The following is a 17,388-nucleotide window of genomic DNA, read 5'->3' as shown; positions in this document are numbered from 1 at the left end:
CCTGTGCTCCACAACAAGAGAAGCTATCGCAATGAGAAGTCCAAGCGTTACAACTACAGAAAGCCCATGCACAGCGATGAAGACCCAGCATAGCCAAAAAAGGGTAAAAAAGATATGGATACAGTTGCCTTAACACTTTGCTTTGCTGACTTAATGAAGGCAAGATGGAGGAATAGAGGTTTCACTGATTCTGGGGACAAAAGATTTCTGCATCTTTCATCCCTATGTTCTTCAGGACACTGTTTCCAGATGTGAAAAACAGCGTTCTGAGGTCAAATAGTTTTGGAAAACAGTGTTGCAGAATTCCCAGAACACATTAGTGTATTAAAGGCTCTATGGTTTCCCATTAAATAAACCTATTTAAGTTTATCTCAGCATTCCCTAAACTTACTTGAGCTTGAAACACTCAGCAGAAACCACCTGCAGAATGGCATTCATTGGACCACCAATTAGAAGACAAGGAAATACAATTCTATTATCTTAAAACTGATGATGCTCTTTGTAGATATGGAAGACATGAAGAATTTAATTCCTTCTTAAAATCACTGCATCACTACCTCTTTCAGAGACTTCAGCCCAAGGGCTTACTGACTCAGAGGGAGACCTCTGAGGGTAGGTTCTGGGCATCTTCAGCAAGATAATAGGTGGGAGAGACAAGTGTCACAGAGAGGGAGAGGATTTTTTAAAGTTTTCTTTACCTCCAGGTTGACCCCATCTGGGGTTAGGTCTGATGGACTAGATAGAATTTTACCAAAGGGACATCTAGGCAGGAAGAGGAAGCAGAGAAGGGAAGTCCATTTTCCTAGGGCTGGGAGCATTTAGGGGACAATTAGAGAAAGATGAAGGGTGAACTGATCAGATCTGTCCCAATTTCCCCTCCTGAGCCTTTGGGCTAGAGGAGGGGGAGGAGACTGAGTAAATATGGAGTGCTCAAGTCCCCAGTCCTTACTTAGGGGAGGTGGGGCTTATCCTGTGGCAGGCTCAGGTGGAGTATTTAGAATGAGTTGTACTCTCTGTTCTGAGTTTCTGAATGACGTGGATGACCCACCAATTCCTACTGCACCCAGATGAACAGTGAGTTTTCCACGGGGCCAGATGGGTCATGCGGCAGGGCTTTAGAAGTATCCTCAGCATCCCAGAGAGCCAAGATGCAGCCAGGTCAGCCAGAAAGGGCCGCGAAACCCCGACCAAGAGGAGAGGAGGCAGAGCATCAGGCTCACCACCGTCACCTGCAGCACGTGTCCCAGCAGGAGCAGAGGGCAAGAGAGGGACCCTGTGTGGTCCACCCCCTCCTTCTACCTTAACAAGATCATGTGAGCCCTGCTCCCTGCCCCGACTGTATACCTGAGGCCACTTTGTAGAGAATTGGGAAGAAAGGGGCAGAAGAAAAGTGAAGACTAAACCACTGCTCGGCAAGACTGAGCTTTACCTATAGGAAGTATTTACCTTTGGGGACTGGACTAAAATTTAAACTGAGTTAGACAATCATTTCCTGCCTTTCCACCCATAGGGTGGGGCTTACAAGAAAGATCAGATTGATAATAAGCAATATAAAGAGATTACATTTTCTCTGTACATCTGGATTTTAGTGGGATTGAAATTTCAGATATTGCTGTATCCTTTTTTGTGCATATATTCACAAAAGCTTATCTCAGGCCACCTAATCCCTAGTTTTATTTTACCTCAAACCGAAGGATTGCCACAGTACATCAAAAGTTGATTGTGTGAAACTGTAATATTAGTCTGCTTGGCTGTCTATCTTATTGGCGATGAGCTACTTCACTGCAAAAGCATGATTTCATTCATTCCCCACCCTGCAACACACACATAGAATAACACCTTAGTAGATACTCAGTAAGTGTTAGTTGAAATAATGAATGTGTGAAAGAATGAAAGAAATATGGTCAGCCTCTGCATCTCAGTTGATTCTCCACAGAGGGATCTTACCTGGGTATTCTTTTTTGTTGTTAATTGAAGTATAGTTGATTTACAATGTTGTGTTAATTTCTGCTATGCAGCAAAGTGATTTATTATACATATATATACATATATACACACATTTTTCCATTATCTTCCATTATGGTTTATCACAGAATATTGAACAGAGTTCCCTGTGCTATACATCAGCCCTACACTCATAGCAGCACTATTTACAGTAGCCAGAACATGGAAACACCCAAATGCCCATCAACAAATGAATGGATAAAGAAGATGTGATACACATACACAGTGGAACACTGCTCAGCTATCAGAAAGAATGAAATAATGTCCTTTGCGGCAACAAGGATGGACTATAGTGAAGTAAGTCAGATAGAGAAAGACAAATTCCATATGATATCACTGATATGTGGAATCTAAAGTATGGCATGAGTAACCTATCTGTGAAATAGATTCGCAGACATAGAGAACAGACTTGTGGTTGGTGGAGGGCAAGGTGGGGAAGGATGGAGTGGACTTTGGGGTTATCAGATGCAAACCGTTATGTACAGAATAGATAAACCTGGGTGTTCTTTACGATTGCAAGTAGAAAAATGAGGCTTCCTTGGAGAGCCTGGCGGCAGCCATTCTCCTTTACAGCCACACTGTCCTTTCTTCTATCTCCATCTGTTTTCAATGGTTTACTTTCTTTTCCCTTTGCCTTTCTTCCCTGGGAACTCCTTGGAAATGAAGGTGACACTGGACTGGAGAATGGAGAAGTTGTCCTGTCTGGGAGTATTCCCAAATCCTCCTGAACTATGACTCAGGAAGTCTTAAATTTGTATGACAGTTTTTGGCTTAAAGGAAAAAGAGAGTCTTCTATTCACAGTCTGATAACTTGCTAATCTCTACATAAATTTTCTGCCTCTGCCTTCATCTTTCACCTCCTCTCCTTTTATCAGTTGTAATCTCTGTAGGTCAGATGCTAGCTACATGTTTTGCCTGTATGACTTCGTTACCTCCTCTGTGTTCCCATGAGGCTTTATGATGATACATTCTGATGGACTGCAATTGAATCTGTGCCTATTTTCTCCTTTAGATTGCAAGCTTACTGAGAGCTTTCTTTTTCGGCATTATTGCATCTCCAGGTTTTATAGCATGGGCTCTTAACATATGCTTGCTAAAAGATTAAACCAGATATTTTGAATCTTTAAAAGCAGGAAAAAAAAACAACTTACTTTCCATTGCATAGAGGACGTTATGTTTCTAGCTGCTTCATCAAGCCTACCAGATGTCAGAGAATGTCCATCCTCATCCTCACTACTCCTCTAGTTGAAGAGATGCCTGGATATTTCAGGGAGTGTCCAGGAAGACAATCAGAAATAAGTCCATTTTCATCTTCTCACTCGAACTGCTTTTATATGTGCCTTGTTCTGGGAGCCTCCTAGAGTTCCTAAAGATCCAGAACCCCAAGTTGCTCAATTGGGCTGGGCTCCCTTCAAGACTCACTGCATTGGAGCTAGGCTGAAAACCCAAGAAAGACAGGAACAAGGTTCCCGCCTTTCTGCTTATGCCCTTCCCACAAAAGCTGGAAGAGGTGTGTGTTGGTAGCTATCTCTGAAAAAGTCAATCCTTGACCCCTTTTGGGTCACAGTGCCAAAGGGAACCTTTCTCTGGACTCGCCACTGGGGACAAAAGATCTGTGTGTACTGGTGTCAGACCTGTGGTGTTCCTTTACATCATCTTATCATGCTGCAGGCCAAGTACCAGTTGACTTAATTGTTTCTTCTATTAACCTGAAAGCTTCATGGAGACAAAGATATAGTCTATTTGTATACTCTTACTTGATGGACAGGGAGGCCTGGCGTGCTGCGTTTCATGGGGACACAAAGAGTTGGACACGACTGAGCGACTGAACTGAACTGAACTGAACCATCTCTTTGGGCTTCCCTCATAACTCAGTTGGTAAAGAATCTGCCTGCAATGCAGGAGACCCCAGTTCAATTCCTGGGTCAGGAAGATCTTCTGGGGAAGGGATAGGCTGCCCACTCCAGTATTCTTGGGCTTCCCTTGTGGCTTAGCTGGTAAAGAATCCACCTGCAATTGTGGGAGTCCTGGGTTCGATCCCTGGGTTGGGAAGATCCCCTGGAGAAGGGAAAGGCGACCCACTCCGGTATTCGGGCCTGGAGAATTCCATTGACTGTAGAGTCTATGGGGTCACGAAGAGTTGGACATGACTGAGCAACTTTCACTTTCACTTTTCACCATCTCTTTACCTTCTTTACTTATCATTGTGCCTGGCACATATTAATAGTAATAATTTAGCAGTTATGAGTGTAACAAAGCTACAGTGAATACTGTACTCTTTCTGAACCAGACACTTTTCAAAATGCTTTGCTTATACCAGTTCATTTGATCCTCACAGCAACCCTTTGAGGGAGAGACTATTAAGCCACGGGCTTCCCAGCTGGTGCAGTGGTAAAGAATCCACCTGCTAGTGCAGAAGACAACCCAGACATTCTCTGGGTTGAGAAGATGCCCTGGAGTAGGAAATGGCAACCCACTCCAGCATTCTTGCCTGGAAAATTCCCGTGGACAGTGAAGCCTAGCAGGCTACAGTCCATGGGGCTGCAAAGAATCAGACACGACTGAGCACAGAGCACACACAAACAGAGGCACAGAGAAGCTTACTAACTTGACCAGGGTCATCTTAAAAGTGATGAGTACAAGTGGACTTTCAACACAGGAATCTGACTCTATAGCTCATGTGCTTCCCCATTAGAGACCACGCTCCACAACCCTAACTAGAGAACACAGTACTACATTCTACATTGTTACCCAGGGTGACAGGCTCACTTGTGAAAGCAGATATAGTCAGACTGGCCTAAGGACACCACTTTCAGGGGGCTGAGGGGACTCCCAGCATGTCAGAGTTTATGAAAGAGATAGGGAGTCCGAACAGGATGTCGTCGGAGTAGAGAGGGGTATAAAAGAGTGAATGGTTTAAGAATATAAAAAAAGTAAGTAAGGAAAGTAAGGGGTACAGTTAGAGGTTGATATAAGTGTGTGAAATATGAAGGATATGTCTAAAGGAGATTTTAAACAAATTTCTATGTGAAGCTATCTCTAGAATTGCCCCAGCACCTAGAAAACCTTTAGTAAGGACCTTCGTTATTTTTTAAATTTGGCTTTCTTTAAGTAAGATCCCTTACTGAAGCTGGGAGTCTTACTACACGGAGTTCCAGAATTGACTTAACTTTATAAGCAGTCTGAGTTATGTGAGTTAACTGTTACAGCCTCAACTCTGTCTCTGCATCTCTTGGGGGAAGAATGAGGAGAAATGGTGATGGTTAGAGCTTAAAAGTGGCTGTACTTAGGATATCCGATCAAATTCCCTCTTGTTTTGGAATTTGGGATATGTGCATTCAAGAGACTTCGAAAGGGAAAGAGAGAAGGAAAGGAAAAGATGTACCAAAATAAGAATGAGAGAAAGTGAGAGAGGATGTAGAAAAACCCGCTTCTTTGATTTGTATGGTGTGATTTCTGAAACTGCTCCAGCCTCTACATAAATCTATAGGATTTATGTGGCTTCATTAATCACACTTTCTTTGAAATGGAATTTTCTGCCTCGGAGCCTTTGAACGTTGACATCCAAATACAATATATTCTTTTAAAATCACCTCTGGATAAAGGCAACACTGTTGAGGTAATTCCCCCAGATTGTAGGTGGAGTCTGTTTAGTCCTCAGATCTGGATGATAATATGTTGAAAATAGAACCTCCCTTCAGAGAACAGAAGAGTTCTGGCATGATTAGGATCCCAGTCGCAGACAGGCTGGGCCAGAAATCCATGGAGAGGAAAAAAAAGAAAGAAAAAGAGTTCCTTGTCTTTGATGAATAATGACAAGCAGCGCCATCTAGTGACAACTCATGTTTATATTGGAGTCACTTGACGGTGACCTCTCTGCCAATCTCTTTGCTTATTATCAAACAGGCTGGAAAACAAACAGTTCATCTTTCTGATGGCAATGTGACTTGAAATCAGAAGCCAGGGCTTAGGTGAAGACATGAGCGTGTTAAAACTTCTGACAATCAGAGTTCGCATCCAAGGCATGTTTTTCGGTTTGCTTTGGGGGGCTGACTTTTGAATGCTGTGAAGTTCAAAAAAGCAACAGAGAACAAAAACTGCATTCCTGGGAAGGGATGGAAGGAAACACCGTCATCGTCCCCAGGAGCCACACTAGATATGCATTGCCTTCTCTGCCTTCTCGTGTTGCCCCTGTTCTGCTAATCAACTGAAGCACAGAGAGGTCAGGTGCAAAGTCAAACTGTCAGAGCAGCAGCAGTGGGATTTGAATCCCCACCTGCCCAGAAAAACGTTCTCTCTGATTCAGCTTTTGTGGGAATTTTCGTTCATGAGTCAGCTCCCAGGAAGGCTCACATTTCCAGGCCTGGCCACAGATCTTCAGCTTTTCAGGGTGACATGACTGAGATAAGTCACAACACCTTAGGACAGGTAGGGGCACTGGAAACATGTCACATACTTCTTACTGGCTGAGCTAGAGAGACCGGAAACAGCCCGCCCGTCAACTCTCTATGTCCGGATCCTATGGATGAAGTTGCAGCAGCTGGTGGGGGACAGGTAATCTCTTTCTGCAAGTTATCACCAGCTGCCACTCCTGGGGACACTGCTGCTCCAATGAGTTGGGCCTTAAGACCTCCTGCCCCCACAGAGGAGATGGCAGTCACATCCTAGCCCTGCAAGGCTCCCTGAAAGTGAATTGCATCTATTTCGATTTGGTTCTAAGAAATCATTTTCTATAAGCTAGTGTATTTTTATTGCACAAAACAAACTACCTTCTTTATAATCAGGGACTAGATAGAGGTCGAGCCCATTTACTGGAGACTGTTCAATTAATAACTTGATCAGAAAATGCGAATTTGTTTTATTTATGGACATTCACTAAAGTCTGGAATCAAAAAGACTGGAATATAAACTCTCTTCAATTCAGCAGGTTGGTGATAGAGATCAAGAAGATAGGGTCTGAACACAAAAAGATCAGTCTGGCCGCTACTATATTGTAGAGAGCAAGAAAGAGGCATTCAGCTAAAGCCATAAGCTTATGGTAATAAAGCAAGCATATGTCGTTTTGAATTTTTAGCTATTCAACTACAGTCACACAGGTAAAATATTTTATTTGAACAAACTCCATAGGCCCACTATAGAGATACACCAACATGAGGGACATAGATAGCTTATACAGAGAATTAATACTTCCTCTTGCTATTTTAGTTGATGTCCAAGAAAAGAAGTACAAGGAATTTTCCTGACTTTTCAGTGAGCAAAATCATTTCACAATTTGAATAAAACCTGTGGTTTTTTCCAGTAGTCATGTACAGATGTGACTGTTGATCCATAAAGAAAGCTGAGTGCCAAAGATTTGATGCTTTTAAATTATGGTCCTGGAGAAGACTCTTGAGAGTCCCTTGGACTGTAAGGAGATCAAACCAGTCAGTCCTAAAGAAAATCAACCCTGAATATTCATTGGAAGGACTGCTGCTGAAGCTGAAGTTCCAATACTTTGGCCACCTGGTGGAAAGAGCCAACTCATTGGAAAAGACCGTGATGCTGGCAAAGACTGAGGGCCAAAGGAGGAGAGAACAGTAGGATATGAGATGGTTGGATACCATCACCAACTCAATGGATGAGTTTGCGCAAACTCAGGAGATAATGAAGGACAGGAAAGCCTGGCATGCTACAGCCCATGGGGTCACAAAGAGAGGGAGACGACTTAGGGACTGAACAGCAACAAGGCAATAACACTGTCATCGACTGGTGAAAACTATAGCTGCCAAAACCACGTGATCCAAACCAGGATTCTTTTAGAGTACAATATTTCATCCATAAAGTTAAAAAGTTGTCAGGGACTCTAGTTTGTGTATGGCTTACCTTTGCCCTGTAATCCTTTATAGCTGACTTTTTTTTTTTTAGTTGATTTTTTTAAAAATTGGAGGCTAATTACTTTACAATATTGTGGTGGTTTCTGCCATACATTGACATGAATCATCCACGGATACACATGTATCTCCCCATCCTGAACCCCCCCTCTCTCCTCTATCCCCACCCTGTCTCTCTGGGTTGTCCCAGAGCACTAGCTTTGAGTGCCCTGCTTCATGCATCGAACTTGCACTGGTCATATAGTTGACCTTTTTGAGAGATATTTTTTGAAAGATTAGATCAGAGTCACTCTATATCAGCAGGTATGCCTGCCTGCTAAGTTGCTTCAGTTGTGTCCGACTCTTTAAAATCCTATGGACTGTAGCCCACCAGGCTCCTCTATCCAAGGGATTCTCCAGGCAAGCATACTGGAGTGGGTTGCCCTGCCCTCCTCCAGTAGGTATAGGCTTCGGTATAAAATGGAGACAATGTGAGCATGGAAGCAACAATGGGGTCTGTTGAGATATGTGTAAAATGCTTTTTAAAAAACTAAAAGCAGATACTGTCTTGAAATTAATATAATTAAAACTTAGAATTTCTTCTGATCACTCAGACTTTAACATTTCTGAAAACCAATTGGATATGGGTTTTGGAACTAGAATTCAATTTATTTTAACATGAGCAAGAAAGCAAGATAGTAAACCCAGTGTCAGCAAACTCTCTGTTGATGAAAACAAGCCCTGATTTCTACGATCTGCAATCACGGTAACACGTGAAGAGGCGTGAACCAGGATGGTAAACTTGAATAAAGATCTGGCCACTAGTGGATTCTGACTTGTGCTATCCCTGGTTCAGAGTCTATATTATCACTTTTTAAAATTTCTGAAACCACGGCAAGGACCCTGTTTCCTAATGGAAATCTCACTCTAGAGTTTCTACCAATGGAGGTTGATGGAGGAGGAGAGTACCAGGCACCTTGAATAAATAAGAATAAATATTATTTGTTACAACCCTACTATATGCCAGTGTTGAATTGTATTACAGGCCTCAGCACTACGTTTTTTTATTTGTTTGTACATTATTCTTTTAATTCTTGCATGAACTGCCTACTCTGCGTTCATTTACTTTACTCTGAGTACTTAGGTAACTTGCCCAAGTTCAAGGGGGTTTTTGTCAGAAGACTCGGAAGACTTCATGCTCTCACCTGGCCAAGGTGGGAAAGCAGTCAACTGGGGCAAGAAGGCCCCCTTTGGTGGACACAGAGGAGAGAGAACATAAAATGCTCTCTTGTTGAAGCAGTTCCTCCAACTATGTCCCTAAGCTCCAGAGTGAGTCCGGAAAGTCTGACACCCTCCACTCCCCACTCCCCAACTGCTTTTCTTTCTTCACAAGTCACTAGAGATGTTAATAGTTTGGGAACTGAACTCATGAGTTTGTTGGATTAGACGGCCACCAAATGGTGAATCAAGTAATGCGATGGGAAAATAGTGAGGTGGCTTTTTCCTCACTTTGGGACTGGCCTTAAGACCAAGGGAAGGGCACCTTTTGTACTGTATCACTCTATCCCTGTGGACATGGCTGATTGGTCCAGTAATGCACACCTGACCCAAACTAAGCCAATCAGATCTTTCCCCAGGACTTTTGTGTACTGGCACTCAGGGGCTCTCCTGCAGATAGCAATGCTGTAAGTATAAAGATTAGGTTTTGCTATCACCTGCCACACTTTCTGCCATGTAGAAATTAGTTTGAGAAAATAAAGATGACATGCTGAAACAGATATGGGATGAGATGGAGAAAGTGTGTCTTGATCATCTTTAATAGCCTGGTTCCTATTGTTTCTAAAGCCCCATTGTTCCTGCACCTAGATCCATCCCTCTCTTTAAATCAGTACATGTCGTGTTTCTGTCACTTGTAACCACTGAATCCTGGCTAACACAATCTCATTCCTCAAATGATTAATTCATTGCATTTTCAGTCTCCTGGCAGAACACAAATAACCTTGGCTTGGGCTTATTTTTTATTTTCTTGAAGTGTTTTAAATTAAACAACAATTGCAATTCAACAGTCTTCTTAGAAGCATTGTTAGTACCAGCCAGCTGAGGTCATGCAGACTTGAAGCAGAGGCCAGGCCCTTTGGAGATGGGGAGGCAGAATTCCTGAGAAATACGGGCCTGAGGGCTGGGGTGGGGTGGGGCAAGAGAATAAACCACAGGAAGAAGAGATTCAGAGTATAAAACGGTTTTGAAAGTTGGTCTGGGAGGAAACAATAAACACATTTTTTAGAGCATTACATTCTGAGGCTTATCAACCTACGTGTGTATGCTAAGTCACTTCAGTTGTGTCTGACTGTTTACCACGTTATGCATTGTAGCCCGCCCAGGCTCCTCTGTCCCAGGGATTCTCCAGGTAAGAATACTGGAGTGGGTTGCCATGCCCTCCCCCAGGGGATCTTCCTGACCCACGGATCCAACCCTCATCTCTTATGTCTCCTTCATTAGCAGGTGGGTTCTTTACCGCTCTCACCACCTGGGAAGCCCTGGTCAATCCAGGTCCAAAATCAAATAGAAACTGCTCTCTTTTTGTTGTTTTGTTTTGTTTTGGAAGAGACAGGCGGTATTTATTGCAATTGTTCTAGAATATTATTTCTAAGAATTCACTGATTCTGAAGGAACTAAATAGAATCTGTGCCTACCCTGAGCATATATTTTTATTTGAAATCCTTTTTAGTGTTACACAAATAACCAACATGAGTTTTTGATAGGCCATCCGTGAAACAGAGGCTAAAGGCTTTAAAAAATACCTTCTAGTGAGCAGTAAACTTCATTATTACACACTTATATTTGACATTTTCAGGCTGTATTGTTCATGTTTTTAAATCCTGGAGAAAGACCCATTAAAGTTGTGTTACTCACACTAATTCAACATTTAGCCATTTACAATACAAACCCCGGTCTTTTGGAAAATGTCATTTAAAAAGTTTCACCATATATGGACATTATTTATTGCTTGAGCCACATTGTCTACTTAGAATATGCCTTTTATCAGACCCAAATGCCCACTTCAGAGAATCTCATTTTGAGCAACAACTGGCTCCTTACATTATCCAATGAGGCAGGAAAGTTAAATTACAGCCAGTTCATATCATAGAAACAAAATGTTTCCTGCAATTACTGATAAGGGACAGTTCATTTTCTCTCTGTCATCCTGAAAAAAAAAAAAAAAAAAAAAAAACCCTCCTAACAACAATTCATGCCTGGTTAAACAGGATTTCCACATCTACCGCTGATATCTTTCCAAATAATTCAGGGTTGTTATTACTGTACAGCCCTGGCAAGGCTCAAAAGCAAGCGGACTTGACGAGTCTGCTCAAAGCAGAGCTTAAGTAGTTGTAATTAATAATAATTACATGCCCACTACACTCCAGTCTTATCATATTATCCGTCAAGGCAAATAAAAAAACCCACACACAACACACTTACAACAGGGTTAGTGCGTTAATAAAGACACTCTGCACATGTCATCTTTCTAAAGTTTAAAATCTTTGCAGCGGTTCTGTTTTATTGATTTTTATTATTTATTCTATGTCTGGTTGCAAAATTTTATTAAATGGGCTTCAGCTTGGGACCCGTGCTATTCTCTTCCAAAAGTTCTCTCTCCTCCTGCCGTGACTCGGATTCGAACCGAGGTTGCTGCGGCCACAACGCAGAGTACTAACCACTATACGATCACGGCAAGCTACAGGGGAGCTGAGCACCCGGCTGCCTTTAAGAGCCATTGCAATATTAAAATTTGTGGAAACACTGCCATCTATTGCCTAAATACATACATTTTCTTAACACCGGCGAAGAGGTTTCAATAATCTCCAATTATTGAAAGGAACAATAACGAAGTGATTGAACATGAAATGAACATTGTCTCCTTGGCTGATGGGCGAAATTGTATTATATAAGACTCACTGGACTCACTGTCAGGAAATGATAATCAAAGTAACCAGACTGCGAGAACCCAGCCTGTTGACTCATGCTTCCTACTTTTAACCAATTATGAATACAGATTTCCCACCCTCAACCGCCACCACCAATTACATTGCATTAAATGACATATGAATCTGAGCCTCTTTTGTGGTTTCTCCACCACGAGCCTTCTTTCCATATGCTTAGGCAGCAGAGATATAAAAAAAATATGGCAAGAACAAAATGGACTGAGGACCTGAGTGAGTCAGGAAGGCTTGCTCTTCCTATTAGAAGCCAGGGTGAGCACGCTCTGATAAAGGAAAGGTCTTCTTTCAAACCCATTGATCCCTAAAGCTTTTTTTTTTTCCCCCCCCCTGGGATATTTAGGTCTTGAAGCCACAATAATGCAAAAAAAAAAAAAAAAAAAAGCTTCCTAATAACATTAGCTTCCTAATTTCTTCCACCCAGAGAAACTGGAGAGCTCCATGCTAAGTAAGATTCAAGGAGGCATTTTTAAGAAATTTCTTTGTTTTAAAAATTAAAGTAGTCTAGACAAGATATTCCCCAAAGGTTGAAAACCTTTGTAAGAGAAAACACATCAAAACCCTCTTTATAATCACTGGAGTGTTATGGGGTGTCTCCTTTAAGCCTTCTGAATGGAGAGGCCTGGAGCGGCTGGGGTAGCTGGCACTGTATAGGGTGGCAAGGACTGAATTCATCTGTTGAGTGGGTGCCAAGAAGTCCAGTGGTTCTGAAAAAAGGGTATTTCTGCAGATAAAAGCTTCAGACACAAACGGTCACCACCACCCCCACCAATCGCCTGTAGCACCTTCTGCACACGTGCACGCTGGCCTCTTCAGTCGTGTCCCACTCTGCAACGTTATGGACCCGCCAAGCTCCTCTGTCCATGGGATTCTCCAGGCAAGAACACTGGAGTGGGTTGCTCCGCTCTTCCAGGGGATCTTCCCAACCCAGGGATTGAACCCGAGTCTCTTATGTCTCCTGAATTAGCAGGTGACATGAAGAACTACTAGCACCACCTGGGGAGACCATAGTCCCTTCTATCTTCCTTCAAGCTCTCACAAGTCCATTTTCCTTCCATGGCGATGGAAGTACTGCCCTGAGTCCCTGAGCCTGCCCTCTGGCCTGACCAGCAATACAGGTGGGTGAATCTGGTCGAAGGTCACTCTGTGGCAGGGTGCAGAACACGTCTCCTTGCTGGCCAAAAGGAGGTTCTTGAAACACCATCTTTTGTGTTCCACCCTCATACTCTTTGCTATGGGCACATACCAACAGAACAAAAGGGACATCACTGTTTTTGTTTTTGTTTTAATTTAAAGCAACTCTCAGAGTACAAATTGTGGAAACAGATTTTCTAGTCTGTATGCAGGTCAAGGAGCAACAGTTAGAACTGGACATGGAACAATGGACTGGTTCCAAATTGGGAAAGGAGTACATCAAGGTTGTATATTGTCACCTTGCTTATTTAACTTATATGTAGAGTACATCTGGAGAAGGCAATGGCACCCCACTCCAGTACTCTTGCCTGGAAAATCCCATGGATGGAGGAGCCTGGTAGGCTGCAGTCCATGGGGTTGCTAAGAGTCGGACACGACTGAGCAACTTCACTTTCACTTTTCCCTTTCATGTATTGGAGAAGGAAATGGCAACCCGCTCCAGCGTTCTTGCCTGGAGAATCCCAGGGACGGGGGAGCCTGGTGGGCTGCCGTCTATGGGGTCGCACAGAGTCGGACACGACTGAAGTGACTTAGCAGCAGCAGCAGCAGAGTACATCAAGGGAAATGCCAGGCTGGATGAAGCACAAGCTGGAATCAAGACTGCAGGGAGAAATATCAATAACCTCAGATGTACAGATGATACCGCCCTTATGGCAAAAAGTGAGGAGAAACTAAAGAGCCTCTTGATGAAGGTGAAAGAGGAGAGTGAAAAAGCTGACTTTAAACTCAACATTCAGAAAACGAAGATCATGCCATCTGGTCCCATCACTTCATGGCAAATAGATGGGGAAACAATGGAAACAGTGACAGACTTTATTTTCCTTTGCTCCAAAATCACTGCAGATGGTGACTGGAGCCATGAAATCAAAAGACACTTGCTCCTTGAAAGAATAGCTATGACAAACCTAGACAGCATATTAAAAAGCGGAGACATTACTTTGCTGACAAAGGTCCCTCTAGTCAAAGCTATGGTTTTCCAGTGGTCATGTATGGAAGTGAGAGTTGGACTATGAGGAAGGCTGAGCGTCGAAGAATTGATGCTTTTGAACTGTGGTTTTGGAGACGACTCTTCAGAGTCCCTTGGACTACAAAGAGATCAAACCAGCCAATTGTGAAGGAAATCAGTCCTGAATATTCATTGGAAGGGCTGATGCTGAAGCTGAAGCTCCAATACTTTGGCCACCTGATGCAAAGAACTGACTCATTGGAAAAGACCCTGATACTGGGAAAGACTGAAGGCGAGAAGAGAAGGGGATGACAGAGGATGAGATGATTGGATGGCCTCACCAACTTGATGGTCATGAGTTTGAGCAAGTTCCAGGAGTTGGCGATGGACAGGGAAACCTGGTATTCTCCAGTCCATGGAGTTGCAAAGAGAAGGACATGATTGAGCACCTGAACTGAATTGTGGCTCTGTCATTTATTAAATGGGGGAACTTGGGCTGCTTCTTAACCTTTGTGCCTCAGTTTTTCAATCTGCAAAGTGGAGATATTAGAGTACCTACTTCATAAAATTCTTCCAAGGATGGAATAGGTAATGACATGCCCAAAACTTAAAGTAGGCCTGTCACATAGTAAACACTGTAGAGATGGTAGTTCTTTCATTTTGTTTAAATAAATATATTTCCAAAGGAAATTTTGTAACATTCCATAAATTAAAAACAAACAAACAAACAGGATCATGTTCCCCAGAGATGATTATAAGATAATTTATGAAAACAAAATAGAATTAAATTCTGGCCAAATATTCTGAGCCCAAGCTCAGCTCTCAGTTTAAAAGGGAGGTGGGCAATAGTAGGAGAGCTGTTACAAGAAAATAGCCTCTAAGCCAATCTTCTCAACTCATCTGAATAGTGGGGAGGAATGTGAAAAGGGAATAACTTTCCCTTCAAAGGATGCAATACGGTCATTACCACCCCTCAGATTACCTCACACATTATGTCTGTCAGGCTAGGTTATGCTACAGTAACAAAGCCCAAATCTTAGTGGCTTAGAATAAAGAAGGTTTTTCTGTTGCTGGCATTCCAGGTTCGCCGCTCTGTGTCTCCTGACTCAGAGACTCAGGCTAAAGGAAGAACTTCTTCCAGGAACACTCCTCACTGTTTTACAAACGGAAAGAGCTCTGCAGTGTCTGGAACCAGCAACGGAAAGCTCTTCTCAAAGCTCATTGGCTAGAACTGGTCACATAACCCTGTCCTGCTACAAAAGCACCAGGCAGAGCACTGGGCCAGATGCCTGCAAGTCAGAGTTGAAAGTCTTGGGTGAACAGGATTCTTGACTTCCAGCCATGGTACTAGTGGAAAAGTGGCTTGGGGAAGTCTGGGAGGATGCAGACCTAAAAACAGACATGACTACGGAGCAACGTTTCTGAACGCAGGAGCGAGGTCCAGCCTGTGAATGGGGTTCACCACACAGAGCTTCTCTTGAGTGTGTACATGAGCTTCCTCTTAGTTAGCAATGTCAGTCGTCTCGTGGTAGACTCCGAAACATTCCCGCCTGTTAAAGTGGACTGGGCTTTTGCACAACTACCAGGCTTTTCTCCTGACCAGCACTGCCTTGTTAGAGATATATATTCAGATTTCTTCTATAAACACCAATACGTACAATCCGCCTCAAAGGGGTAAACTGATGGAATCAAAGCATGGCTTCTGACTGCCTTTTCAACTCCTTTGTAATTTATTGATGACTTTACTGTGTCAGCTTTCATATTATTATCACCCTCCCACTAACAGATCTCCCACAAACTCTGGTTGGGGACCAGCTATAGTTCAGTCATTTTTCTGAATCTTAAAGATTTGAGAAAGAATAGGAGAGACATGTATCACTATTTCAAGCAGTTCTATTTAATGAGACCGATACAGGGGAATGACAGAGAAGTAAGAAGATAGAATATATAAGGTGATGTCACGAAAAGGAATACACACACACACACACACACACACACACGTATATTGCTTGAAGTTAGAGGGAGAGGGCCTGCTTTCTCACGTCCTTTCTCCAGTCCTTCTACCTGCGTGGCCTTGGGCTAGTCACTGGACCTCTCTGGATCTCGGTTTCCTCATCAGTAAGGTGAGGGGAATTGGTCCAGAGGACCTATCAGATTGTTCACACTTCCAATGCAAACATACATTTAATTTAGAGAAATATATTCACAAACAATCTGTGCTTAGTCACGAAGTCATGTCCGACTATTTATCACCCCATGGACTGTAGCCTGCCAGGCTCCTCTGTCCATGGGATTTTCCAGGCAAGAATACTGGAGTGGGTTGCCATTTCCTACTTCAGAGAAACTTCCCAACCTAGGGATTGAACCCGTATCTCCTGCATTGACAAGCTGATTCTCTACCACTAAGCCATCTGGGAAGCCCTCACAAAGAGTACCCAAGTGTAAAGATTTTGAAGCGAAGAAATCAATCAAAAGAGAGGCGTCCTGATAACTATACTGTTTTCCTTAAGTTCACAGAAGCTGTCCTTTCTGTCAGCTTCTAAATGTCTTGAACCTCATTTCCCAGCCCATGGCAACATATTTTAAATACAGAGGGATTGGTCTTTTGATTTAAGTTGTGTGTAAAGAAGAATTTCTTGCTGGTGAGGAGCATTTAGCTACAGGTTTCATTCCCAAAGAAGATGACTGCAGGCTTTCCTTTTCAGGAGGTTCTTAAAAATAAGACTTTTAAATAAGAAAATAAGATTTTAACCAGCGTTGTCTCAATGTTAGACGTGATGGCGCAACAGCTTTCCTGCCTTTCCTCTAGCTGCCTGAACACAAGATGCTCTTTCTGATGGAGTCGTTACTTTCTCTGATTTTTCATAATGGATTCTAACAGGGGAGCGGGGACTGACAAGAGGCCCTGGGACTGGGGGAGGCTTCCACCTCCCCAGCTGAGTCCTTCCTCCAGTGTCGTCCCTCCTACCTTTTTCCCAGACTCAGCTCTGTTTTTCTCCTCCTCACCCCTCTTCGTAGCTTGCCTCCTCCCTCACCGGGGGTAGGGAAATGACAGTCAGATCCATCACTGGGCTGGAGGCCAGGCAATCCGCTGGGTTGGGACTGGCCCAGTGCCCAGTTTTCAGACAAAGACAGGTTGGGAACCCCCTGCAAAGAAGTCCCCTCTGTCCCCTCCCCTCCCAAGCCCTGTTTCCAGTCAGGCCCCAACCAGCCGTGACCTTATAGGGACCTTAAAAATCACTTTTTTTCTTGGGTTCTTTCTGTAACTTCAGCCCCATACCAGGGAACAGGGTGGGAGGGTGGGTGTGTGTGTGTGTGTGTGTGTGTGTGTGTGTGTGTGCGCGCGCTCGTGGGGGTGGGTGTGGGTGTGGGTGTGGGTGTGTGTGTGAGAGAGAGA

The 17,388-nt window shown here is 43.3% G+C and overlaps 1 non-coding gene across 1 annotated transcript; it reads right to left on the bottom strand.

Moving 5' to 3' along the window:
* Window positions 1–11,514: 11,514 nt before the first annotated feature.
* On the bottom strand, window positions 11,515–11,586 carry TRNAH-GUG (transfer RNA histidin (anticodon GUG)). Its single transcript has one exon. It is a non-coding gene; the product is annotated as a tRNA-His (tRNA).
* Window positions 11,587–17,388: the final 5,802 nt, after the last annotated feature.

This window comes from Budorcas taxicolor, chromosome 8 (assembly GCF_023091745.1).
Source record: "Budorcas taxicolor isolate Tak-1 chromosome 8, Takin1.1, whole genome shotgun sequence".
Classification (NCBI taxonomy): Eukaryota; Metazoa; Chordata; class Mammalia; order Artiodactyla; family Bovidae; genus Budorcas; species Budorcas taxicolor.
This window is presented reverse-complemented; position numbering and strand designations above follow the sequence as displayed.